This window comes from Panthera pardus, unplaced genomic scaffold (assembly GCF_024362965.1).
Source record: "Panthera pardus isolate Hobbes unplaced genomic scaffold, ASM2436296v1 HiC_scaffold_11, whole genome shotgun sequence".
Classification (NCBI taxonomy): Eukaryota; Metazoa; Chordata; class Mammalia; order Carnivora; family Felidae; genus Panthera; species Panthera pardus.
The window spans coordinates 100,333,745-100,346,723 of NW_026526666.1; positions in this window are offsets into that span (position 1 = coordinate 100,333,745).

The window sequence follows — 12,979 nt, forward strand, 5'->3', positions numbered from 1 at the left end:
CCAGGTGAGGAGGGAGAGGTGGTCAGCCCAGGTGAGCAGGGCGGGGTGGTCAGCCCAGGTGAGCGGGGGGGGGGGGGTGGTGGTCAGCCCAGGTGAGCAGGGAGAGGTCGTCAGCCCAGGTGAGCAGGGAGGGGTGATCAGCCCAGGTGACCAGGGCGGGGTAGTCAGCCCCGGTGAGGGGGGGTGGTGGTCAGCCCAGGTGAGCAGGGCGGGGTGGTCAGCCCCGGTGAGCGGGGGGGGGGGGGGGGTGGTCAGCCCAGGTGAGGAGGGAGAGGTGGTCAGCCCAGGTGAGCAGGGAGGGGTGGTCAGCCCAGGTGAGCAGGGAGAGGTGGTCAGCCCAGGTGAGCAGGGAGGAGTGATCAGCCCAGGTGACCAGGGCGGGGTGGTCAGCCCCGGTGAGGGGGGTGGTGGGGGGGGGTGGTGGTCAGCCCAGGTGAGCAGGGAGAGGTCGTCAGCCCAGGTGAGCAGGGAGGGGTGGTCAGCCCAGGTGAGCAGGGAGAGGTGGTCAGCCCAGGTGAGCAGGGAGGAGTGATCAGCCCAGGTGACCAGGGCGGGGTGGTCAGCCCCGGTGAGCGGGGGGGGTGGGGGGGGGGTGGTCAGCCCAGGTGAGGAGGGAGAGGTGGTCAGCCCAGGTGAGCAGGGAGGGGTGGTCAGCCCAGGTGAGCAGGGAGGGGTGGTCAGCCCAGGTGAGCAGGGAGGGATGGTCAGCCCAGGTGAGCAGGGAGGGGTGGTCAGCCCAGGTGAGCGGGGGGGGGGGGGGGGGTCAGCCCCGGTGAGCGGGGAGAGGTGGTCAGCCCAGGTGAGCAGGGAGGGATGGTCAGCCCAGGTGAGCAGGAAGAGGTGGTCAGCCCAGGTGAGCAGGGAGGGGTGGTCAGCCCAGGTGAGCAGGAAGAGGTGATCAGCCCAGGTGAGCAGGGAGGGGTGGTCAGCCCAGGTGAGCAGGGAGGGGTGGTCAGCCCAGGTGAGCAGGGAGGGGTGGTCAGCCCAGGTGAGCAGGAAGAGGTGATCAGCCCAGGTGAGCAGGGAGGGGTGGTCAGCCCAGGTGAGCAGGGAGGGGTGGTCAGCCCAGGTGAGCAGGAAGAGGTGATCAGCACAGGTGAGCAGGGAGGGGTGGTCAGCCCAGGTGAGCAGGGTGGGGTGGTCAGCCCAGGTGAGCCAATGCTCAGTTCTGCCTAAGGGTAGCATGGAAGAATGGATCAGGCCACACAAGAATATGCATGCTCTGCCTGTGGTAGCACAGACGGGCCATCATTTTATTTCATTCAGGAGTTCCAGCTCTGGAATCCCGCAGAACGAATCATTCTGGACAAGTGAACTTTCTGGATAGTTAAAGGCTCAATCCGGCCTAAGTACCAGCACGTTTCGTCCATTTGGGATTAAAACTTCCGAAACGTATCGCACTCATGCCTGCCGTCTCAGATCAAGCCAAATGTAATTAAGTTTTTCCTAATGACTGAGGCTCACTAATATGAAAATCAATTATCCTGCGTTGTAATATATTAAAGCCCACTGGGCCTATAACTGTATGAGACTCTTCTCCCTACATGACACAGCCCCTAACTGTTATATTTCTGGCCTTCTTAGATACTGAGGGGGGAAGTTAGCGAGCGTAATTATGAAAGCAACGTACACCGATGTTCCTGAGTGACATTCTAGTTGTTAACATTCACGAGGCCAGGGCATGGCCAACCTGGACAGAAGTGAGACTTGGGGCTATAATAGGCTCTGGAAGCCCCTTGCTCTGCCAGGAACGAACCCCGTAGTTGGTGGACAGTGTGGAGACTGGGAGGCTGGAGGAGGGCTTGGCAGCAAGAGCATCTGGAGGTGGCAACGTGTATATGTGTATTTTTTGCAAGAAGCGCGGCTCACATAGCCTGCCAGCTGTCGCCTCTTACGGTTGTCTGTTTACCTGCCCCCATCTCCTGGCTTCTCATTTACTGTTTTTGATCTGGCCAGAAATCAGACGACTGCACATCTTAGGATTAATTACATGCACAAGAAGAACGGGAAGACCCGAGAGCCGGGGGCCACCGTCTGTACTAAAGCCAAGATATGCAAACCCTGAAACATCTATTTTTTGTAGCGTATCCTTTATGTCACTCTTTTTTTAAGTCATCTCCTCACCCCGTGTGGGGCTTGAACTCATGACCCAGAGATCAAGAGTCACTTGCTCTACCGACTGAGCCAGCCAGGTGCCCCTGAAACATCGTTTTTGACTACTCAAAACGTTTCTATTTCCTTTCTGACTTCCAGCTATGTCCATATGCGTGAAGCAGGAACACAACGAAATTGTCATATTAAATAATCTTCTTGCAGAATATTCAGCCATATCCGCCCGCAACTCAGTAGGGACGCCCATGCATTCTCTCACCAGCCTCCCTAGAAAGACATTCAATCTTACAGGGTATTTTCCATTTCATCCGTTCCCCTAGAATTCAATGTCTACCCTTTAGGGTGTCTACCAACAGGCGTTTTCCTCCATCATATCTACCCTTCTTCCAGGAACCCACATCAAAAAATAATAATAATAATAATAATAAAATAACACCCAGACCAAAACCCGAGTGGAAATTCCCCTCTCTACTGTTAGCTTAGGTATTAGCAAAATAGGAACCAAATACCTAACAACGTTTACAGCTCAGCTGGCCATCGACATTCTGAGCCGCCGTCTGTGTAAACTCACCATAGAACCTGCTGTTGGAAGTGGCTCTCCCATTTGCACCTGCTCGCTGGACCCTCTACTCCTTGGAGCAGGTCAGAGTCTCGCTTATAGCCTTTTCATGTACGCCACCCCCACTTTACTTCTGTAGGGCAGGTATGTGTCTTTCAGCTCCGCCCCAAAACCGGTCAGTAAGTAATTCCAAATCTATACTGGTCCTGCCTGACTCTCCCCTTACGCCCAAGCGAGTGGTTATGTACGTCGACTGAATCAGTTCCCTGTGGCTGCTGTAACAGACTGCCACGGAGTCAGCGCCGAAAACGACATCCGCTGATTCTCTTACAGGGGCGCCCGGGTGGTGTAGTCCGTTGAGCGTCAGACTTCGACTTCGGCTCAGGCCACAATCTCACAGTTCGTGAGTTCCAGGCCTCCATTGGTCTCTGTGCTGACATCTTGGAGCCTGGGGCCGGCTTCGGATTCTGTGTCTCCCTCTCTCTCTGCCCCTCCCCTGCCGTGCTCTCTCTCTCTCTCTCTGTCTCAAAGATAAGTAAACAAAAAAATAGAAAAAAATGCATTCGCTTACAGACATGGAGGTCAGAAATCCAAAATCAGTTTCACTGGGTTCAAGCCAGGGAGTTGGCAGGGCTGGTCCTTTCTGGAGGTTCTGAGGGGAGAATCTGTTCCCTTGCCCACCCTTAGGCACGCACTCCCTCCTAGAATCCCTCCAATCTTTTGTTCCAATCATCACACCTCCTGTTTCCTCCTTTGATCTTGCTTCCCTCTTAGAGGATCCTTGAGATTACATTCAGAGCCCACCCAAGAATTCCAGAATAATCTCCCCATCTCAAGATCCTGAATCACATCTGCAAGTCTCTTTGGTGACATTCACAGGTTCCAGGGGTCAGATACCTGTGGAGGCAATATTCAGCCTACCCCAAGGAAGGATGTAGGGACCCACCGAACTAAATGAAACCTGAGAGCTGCTGACAACTGGATTTAGACTCTAAAGAACAGAGTAATAAATCAGCGATGTCATGGGGCGCCTGGCTGGCTCAGTCGGTTAAGCGGCCAGTTTTGGCTCAGGTCATGATCTCCTGGTTCTCTGCTGTCAGCATAGCGCCCGCTTCAGATCCTCTCTCCCACTCTCTCTCTGCCCCTCCCCTGCTCTCACTCTCTTTCTGAAAAATAAATGAATGTTAAAAAAAATTAGCAAGGTCATGAAACACACCAGGAATGGAGGGGGCTGTAAAGGAGCAAGATGGACAATAGCCGGTCTGTCGACAGAATGCCTACGGCCAGGCATTTCCCTGAGCTTTTAATGGTCACAATGATATGACCAGAGTCAGCTGGTTGCATTAGCACAGCAACCCAGTAAGCTGAAAAAAGGTGACAGTAGCACTTTAGGAAAGGATGTCAAAGACCCAATGTGGTCAGTCTGCCAGGGGCTGGCAGGACCCACACCCCCTGGTGTATATCAAGGGGGACAGAGGAGTCACCTTTTGGCCTGAGTCACAATCTGGCGTGCGGGGGGGCGGGGGGTCTCTGCAGCAGAAATATAGAGTCCTTTGCTTTGTGCCCTGCAAGCCTCTGCCATATTGATCGAAGAGTGAAAAGGAGGACATCACAGATATACTGACATTTAAAATCTTTAAGATTTTTTCCATTTCAGCAGAGGAAACCTAACTTATTTTTAGCAACACTTCCACCAAGAAAATTAGAAATGCTGGACAAAACAGGTTTTTTTTGAAAAATCTCTTCGAAAGCATCAGAGATCACCAAGGCAGGGATATATAAATAGGAATATGTCACCAGAGGTTGGGTTTGTCCCAGGAATGCAGGGTTAGTTTAACATTTGAAATCAACGTAACAAAAAATAGGAGAAAAAGATATTAAAAGCCTTTCAACACCTGCAGAAAAAACATCAGTTGATAAAATTCACCATCCAAAAGAGAAAATCAAAATCCACCTATGGTTAAAAAAAAAAAAAAAAACCCTCTTAGGAAACTAGGGAAAAAGGGGGAATTTTCTCAATCTGATAAAGAATATCTACAACAAATTCTACAGTAAACATTGTACTTAATGGTGAAATATCGGAAGTTTCCCTCTGAGATTAGGAAAGAGATTAGGATACTTGCTATCTCAACATTATATTAAAATTCTCCTGGAAGGAGGGAAAGTTTTAGGGATTAGAAAGGCAGAAATACAACTCTCTATTCATAGATGACATACTAGATACATAGACAATCCGAAATCCAAAGCTATATTATTATAATTAGTAAGTGAGTTTACAAAGTTGATGTATACAAGGACAGTATACAGAATGCAATTGTATTTCTATAGAACAGCAACAGACCATTAGAAAATAAAACTTAGGGGCAACTGGGTGGCTCGGTCAGTTAAGCATCCGACTTCGGCTCAGATCATGATTTTGCGGTTTATGAGTTCAAGCCTTGGGTTGGGCTCTGTGCTGACAGCTCAGAGCCTGGAACCTGCTTCGGATTCTGTGTCTCCCTCTCTCTCTGCCCCTCCCCTGCTTGCTCTCTCTCTCTCCCTCTCTCTCTCTGTCTTTCTCTTGTGCTCTCTCTCTCAAAAAAAAAAATTAAAAATTTTTTTAAAAAAGAAAATAAAACAAATTTTTTTTAGTAAACTCTACCCCCAACATGAGGTTCAAACTCACTAACTCAAGATCAAGAGTCACATGCTCTGGGGTGCCTGCGTGGCTCAGTCCAACTCTTGATTTCAGCTCAGGTCATGATCTCCTGGTTTATGGGATCAAGCCCCTCATTGGGCTCTGTGCTGACAGTGTAGAGCCTGCTTAGAATTCTCTCTCCCCCTCACTCTTTCTCTCTTCCTGTTTCCTGTTCACACTCTCTCTCTCTCTCTCAAAATAAAGAAATAAACATTAAAAAAAGTTTCATGCTCTACTGACTACATAAACCAGGTGCCCCAAAACTTAAAATCTTTTTAATTTTAAAAATTATATTACTACAAGAACTCTCAGTACTGTTTTCTAACTTTGTACTGTAAATCCAAAATTATTGTAAAATAAAAAGTCAAATTTTTAAAAGATTATATCATTTACAATGGCATCAAAAAATCAAATGCCCATGAATAATTCTAACAACAGATGATTGAGAAAAATCAAAGACCTCAACAGACAAGAAGATAGACAAGAATTTCTTAAGGCATTTTTTATTAATTTATTTTTAAACAAGATTTTTTTTTAACAAGGTATATTTTTTTTAAAGATTACTTGAGGAACACCTGGCTGGCTCAGTCGGGTGAGCATCTGGCTTTGGCTCAGGTCATGATCTCACAGTCCGTGAGTTTGAGCCCTGAGTCAGGCTCTGCGCTGACAGCTCGGAGCCTGGAGCCTCCTTTGGATTCTGTGTCTCCCCTCCCCCACTTGTGCTCTGTCTCTATCAAAAATAAATAAAATTTAAAAAATAATAATCAAAAATAAAGAAAAATAAAGAAAAGATTGTAAAAACAGTTCAAACTCTCACTCCTTGCCAGTGGAAGGACATGAAATGGATTCAGCCTTTTTGGAAAACTGTCCGTCTCTACTAAAGTTGAAAGTACACAAACCCAATGACCTAACAATATGTAGACACCCGGCAGGAATCTGGACGTTTGTGTACCAACAGACAAGTACAAGAATGTTCATCATGGCCCTATTCGTTGTAGCTGAAAACTGGAAATGACTCAAATATCCGTTAACAGCAGAATGGATAAATAGATAGTGGTGTATTTATTTATTTTTTAAAGATTTTCTTTTTTTAAGTAATCTCTACACCCAGCTGGGGGCTTGAACTCACGACTCTGAGATCAAGAGTCTCACACTCCACTGACGGAGCCAGACAGGCGCCTCTCCGCTTCTTGATATACACCCGGAAGAAGGAAAGCTGGGACTCAGACAGATACTTGCACACCCATGTTCCCAGTAGGATTATTCACAATGGTCAAAAAGTGCAATCAACCAAGGGTCCTTTGACAGATGAATGGATAAACCAAATGTCACACACACACACACACACACACACACACACACACACACACACTGCAATATTATTCAGGCTTTAAAAGGAAGGAGATTATTTTTATTTCTTTTTTTCCAGCTTTATTGAGATAAAACTGACATCTAACATTGTGTAAGACACAGAAAGCAGGATGGAAGTTACCAGGACATGGGGCGCCTGGGTGGCTCAGTTGGTTCAGCATCCGACTTCTCCGGCTCGGGTCATGATCTCACGGTTCGTGAGTTCGAGCCCCGCGTCGGGCTCTGTGCTGACAGCTCGGAGCCTGGAGGCTGCTTCGGATTCTGTGTCTCCCTCTCTCTGCCCATCCACTGCTCGCACTCTCTCTCTGTCTCTCTCTCACAAATCAAATAAAAACATTAAAAAAATTAACTTACAATTTTTTTAGGTTTTTAAAATAAAATTTAAAAACGTCATCAAAAACAGGCCCATGAGGTATTACAAGAGAGTTTTCTCAAACATCTAAGAAACAATTCTAAATGTATATAAAACATAGCTAGGACAGGGGTAGATAAACCACAGTTTGTGAGCTGAATTTGGCCATGTCTGTTCTGCCCATCGTCCGTGGCCACCCGCATATGCTAAGGGTTGTGCTGAGTAGTTGCAACAGAAACCATAGAATCTGCAAAGTCTAATGTATTTCCTCCCTGACCCTTGACAGAAAAAAAAAAAATGCCAGTAAAAGAGAACCCCCTACAACTCATTTGATAAGCCTTGTATATTCAAGGGACATCGCTCTCTTTTTTTAAAATTCTTAAATTTATTTTTATTTTTTGAGGGGGGGGGGCATGTGGGCACATGCAAGTGGGGGAGGGGCAGAAGGAGAATGGAGAGAATCCCAACCAGGTTCCACGCTCAGAGCAGACCCCCACGCGGGGCTCAATCCCCAACCATGAGATTATGATCTGAGCCAAAACCAAGAATTGGACACACTGAGGGAGCCAACCAGGTGCCCCTCAAGGGACATCTCTTAAGAGAAGGTCTCTCTGGCCACTCATCCTAAAGCACTCACCTGTCACTCCCCATCCTTCCTGTTTCTTCTTGCATCATTGTTCTAAGTATGATCATTTTTTTTTTATTTTTTTAACGTTTATTTATTTTTGAGAGAGGGGAGGATAGAGGCAGAGAGAGAGGGAGACACAGAATCCGAAGCAGACTCCAGGCTCTGAGCTGTCAGCACAGAGCCCGACATGGGGCTTGAACTCACGGACTGTGAGATCATGACCTGAGCCGAAGTCGGACGCTTAACCGACTGAGCCACCCAGGTGCCCCTCAAATTTTCTTTTTAAGTTCTGAACCTGGTCTTGATTCCATCCTAGAAGTCGTTAGCATTAAGGATGGGGAGAATTCGAGTGCATTCTTCAAGTAAGAACATTCCCTTTCTTCACTCCTGGGTTTGCTCAGGCGCTGGGCTCCTTCTTTACATCACCTATTGTTGGGTACCTCATAGAAATAAAAATGTGTTTTTTAGATGTCTTATCTAAATTTGTGGATATTTCCTTTTCTTCCAGCAGCCCTGATTCCAATTTCTCTAAGCCCAGATTTCAACACTTCCACCTTCATGAACATGAATAAGCTTTTAACGGACGATTCAAATCCTTGTAACTTGCAAGGGTGCCTGGGTGGCTCAGTCGGTTGAGCGTCCGACTTCGGCTCAGGTCATGATCTTGTGGTTCGTGAGTTTGAGCCCCACATTGGGCTCTGTGCTGACAGCTGAGAGCCTGGAGCCTGCTTCCGATTCTGTGTCTCGTTCTCTCTCTGCCCCTCCCCCACTCACGCTCTGTCTCCCTCTCTCAAAAATAAACATTAAAAAAATTTTTAAATAATAAACAAGTAAAATATGTTTAAGACTATTCAACAGGAAATAAGATAGTGACAACAAGCATCTACTTGTCCTCGTTTTGGTAAATGAGTAAAGCTCTGTACGGTCCAGGGCCAGAAGGTACTAGTCACTTAGTTTTCGAGATCAGGCTGCTTGAGAAGAGGCCCCAACAACACCTTACGTTAGATTTTGCTTGTCCTCCCGTAACCGGTGACTCACTGAAGTACTCTGGAAGACACAAAGACGCCAGTGCTGTTTTGCTTTTCTTCGATTGCCTCTCAATGTCATGCTTTCGGAAAGAAAACTTTTCCGTGGGCTCATCACTTGGCCCATGCCCTCTGCGCGGACACACAGAGGACCGCCGCCATATTGAATGAAGCTGGGTTCCTCCGAGGGTGCAGTTTTTCTAGCTGAAGTATATGCTGTGCGCTCATGACATCCAGTGGTCAGAAAAATACTGTGCAGAATTTTATTTTATTTTTTTTTAGTTCCAGATACCATCTACAATGTAACTGCAAACTGCTGATCCGTAGAAGGATAAAGGATCCACAGTGAAAGAGGGATGAGTTTGGTGTCTCCCCGAGGCAATGTTGGGGAGCGTCCAGGCTGACCCAGGAAACCTATTCGACGGATGCCCATAAAAGGTCATTTGGATGTTCAGGAAATCCCATTCCCCATACCTTCCAAGATGTGGTTACGGAAAAAGTGATCCATTGTCTTTCGTTGAGGTAAAATTTACATAACCTCAAATTAACCTTTTTATTTTTTTATTTATTATTTTTTTTTAATGTTTATTTATTCTTGAGACAGAGACAAGAGTATGAACAGGGGTGGGGCAGAGAGAGAGGGAGACACAGAATCCGAAACAGGCTCCAGGCTCTGCATTGTCAGCACAGAGCCCGATGCGGGGCTCGAACCCACGAACTGTGAGATCATGACCTGAGCTGAAGTCGACGCCCAGCCGACTGAGCCACCCAGGCGCCCCTCAAATTAACCTTTTTAAAGAGTACCGTTCAGTGGCACTTAGTACCTTCAGAATGTTAGGCAACCACCACCTCCGTCTAGTTCCAGAACATTTTCATCAACCCCAAGAAAATCCTGTACCCATTACACAATCACTCCCCATTCCCTCCTTCCTTCAGTCCCTGGAAACCACCGGTCTGTTTTTTATCTCTATGGATTTGCCCATTCCGGTTATTTCATATAAAAGAAACCACCCTGGGTCACCTGGGTGGCTCAGTTGGTGGAGCCTGCCACCCTTGGTCTTGGGGTCATGAGTTCGAGCCCCATGTTGGGTGTAGAGATCACTTAAAAATAAAAAATAAAAATTGGGGTGCCTGGTGGTTCAGTTGGTTGAGCGTCTGACGCTTGATTTCAGCTCAGGTCATGATCTCATCATTCTCCTTCTCTCTCTGCCCCTTCCTCTCTCTCTCTCTCTCTCTCTCTCTCTCTGAAAAGAAAGAAGCTTGAAACAATAAAAATTTAAAAAATCTTAAAAAATAAATGCAACCATCCTATATGTGGCTTTTATGTCTGGCTTCTTTCACTTAGCATATTTTTTCTGAGGTTCATCCACTATAGCATTGTATTAGCATTTCATTCCTTTTCATGCCTGAGTAATATTCTATTATACAAATATATGACACTTTATTTATCAACTCATCTGTTGATGGACATTTCAGCTGTTGCCAACATTCCACTATTGCCGATGGTACAACTGTGAACATTTGTGTACAAGCATTTGTTTGAGTATCTGGTTTCAATACTCTGAGGTATATACCTAAGAGTGGAATCACCAGGTCACATGGTAATTCTACTTAACTAGTTGAAGAAAAAATGTTTAGAATCCTTGACATCGATAGAAGAAATTGGAATAGATTTTTAGACTCCTTGAAATTGACAGAGGAAGAATTTTATTTAGATCAGGACCAACTTTTCCCAAATGACCCTTGATTTTTTTTTTTTCTTTCTTAGGTTTCCATCATTCATGTGTATCGAAAGGAATTGGCTCAGCCTAAAAGTACCCACGGGAATGAATGCAGATGGGAGAGATAAAAGAACCCATTCAGGGGAAAGTTAATTTGCCTAAGGATTCTCTGTTGTTTAGTTGGATATGACAGTTCAGCAAATGGAAATCCTTGCCCTAAATCTTTGGTATGAGCTCTGTCATAACGTTTTGTTTGAGAGTAGCCTGCAGACCTAGAATGAATCTGGACAGCCAAAGTGAATTAATTAAGCTGAAAATAACCCTCAAAACAATGATTTCCCTGGTGTGTTTTTTATTCAAACCTTCCGGGTCACTAATTTATCATGTTTTCTTTAAAAGGAGAAAACAATGGGGGTGTGTATTTGGCGCCCTCTACTGTGAGAAGGAGCCGTTTGGCATAAATGAATGTTCCCGTAAACCCCTGTTATAAATATGTTAGCCATTTTGGATGAAATGCTTTCTAAAACAGCACTCGATTTCCTGTCTTCTTAAACAGAAGATTCTGAATGTGATCATCAACATATTTGTCGGACCCAGTTTGAGCTACAACAGTGGTCTTCTCAAGAGTAGGGGGGAGCTTGGAAAGGGTGTTATAGTGCCTGCAATTTACTCTAAAATCCTTCAGCATGATACGTACACGTGACTTAGTTTCAGTCTACTTCCCAGAGACAGCCAGCTCTGCTCAACTGGAAATGCAAATCTCCAGAGGCAGTCAGAACCTACATTCGAAAGACACGTCGAAAGCCCACTTTGGTGGGGCACCTGGGCGGCTCAGTCAATTAAGCATCCAACTCTTGATTTCGGCTCAGGTCGTGATCTCACAGTTCGTGGGACTGAGCCCCTCATCGGGCTCCGCATCAGCACAGAGCCAACTGGGGAGTCTCTCTCTCCCTCTCTGCCCCTCCCATGTGCGCTCTCTTTCTCCCCAAATACATAAACCTACCGCATCTTCTTTGTCCATTCATCAGTCGATGGACGTTCGGCTCTTTCCATACTTTGGCTATTGTTGATGGTGCTGCTGTAAACATCGGGGTGCACGTGCCCCTTCAAATCAGCATCTCTGTAGCCTTTGGATAAGTACCTAGTAGTGCCATTGCTGGGCCATAAGGTAGTTCTACTGTGAGTTTCTGAGGAACCTCCATACTGTTTTCCAGAGTGGCTGCACCAGTTTGCATTCCCACCGACAGTGCAAAAGTGTTCCTTTTCTCCACGTCCTCACCAACATCTGTTGTTTCCTGAGTTGTTCGTTTTAGCCATTCTGACCGGTGTGAGGTACATATACAACGGAATACGACTTGGCCATCCAAAAGAATAGAATCTTGCCCTTTGCAACAACGTGGATGGAACCTAACTCTTAAGAGTTAAGAGACTCTTAACAACAGAGACCAAACTGGGGGCTGTTGGACGGGTTGTGGGTGGGGGGATGGGCTAGATGGGCAAGGGACATTAAGGAGGACGCTTGTTGGGATGAGCACTGGGTGTTATACCCAGGGGATGAATCACTGGAAACTACTCCTGAAATCATTATTGCACTGTATGCTAACTGGGATGGAAATTAAAAAATAAATTAATTACATTTAAAAAATACATCTGGTCATTTTTTTTTAATTTTTTAAAAATTTATTTAAGTAATCTCTACACCCAGCGTGGGGCTCACACTCACAACCCCGAGATCAAGAGTTGCGCACTCTTCCAACTGAGTCAGCCAGGTGCCCCCCCCGATCTGGTCACTTTTGAAATCTCTTCCGATGACTCAATTTTTAACAATTTTTTAAGAAATTTCATATATAGATATTTAATTATCCGCATCTGATCTCTCCACCGTCTGAAATCTTTCTCTGGCCGAAGTCTGTTGTTTGTCGTTTCTGTTGACTCTCACTCACGGTGGCTTGTTTCCTTGTGTGTTTGCAAATCATGTCTTATGAGCTTGTCTTTAGTTGAACTTGACATGTGTGGTCCTGGGGGCTAAACTGGGGGTGCTTCTTCCCTCCAGAGAGGAGTGACATGTGACAAAATGTCACTTTTTAAGTGGGCCACAAAATGGAAAAACGGTGAATGAAATATAATAAAATGCCCTGTGGTCTGACACCGTGGAAACTGTAGTGCCCCAGGAGGTGAGCAGGGGAGTAGATCTGACGCGGGTGTTAAAGGCAGTGAGAGAGATGGCTTGTGACGTCATGAAGTCGTGTGATAACCTCTTCCTTTAGAAAAAATTACTCTCATGGCCCCACAGGAATGAGGAGTATTATCAAATACAATCACTTTGGAATGCTTGCTCACTTAGCTGGACAAAATTTGCCAGGAAAACAAAACAAAACAAAACTCAACTCTGCGGGGCGCCTGGGTGGTTCAGTCAGTTAAGTCGGACTTCAGCACAGGTCATGATCTCACAGCTTGTGAGTTCAAGCCCCACATCAGGCCCGTTGCCGTCAGCACCAAGCCTGCTTGGGATCCTCTGTCCCCCTCTCTCTGCC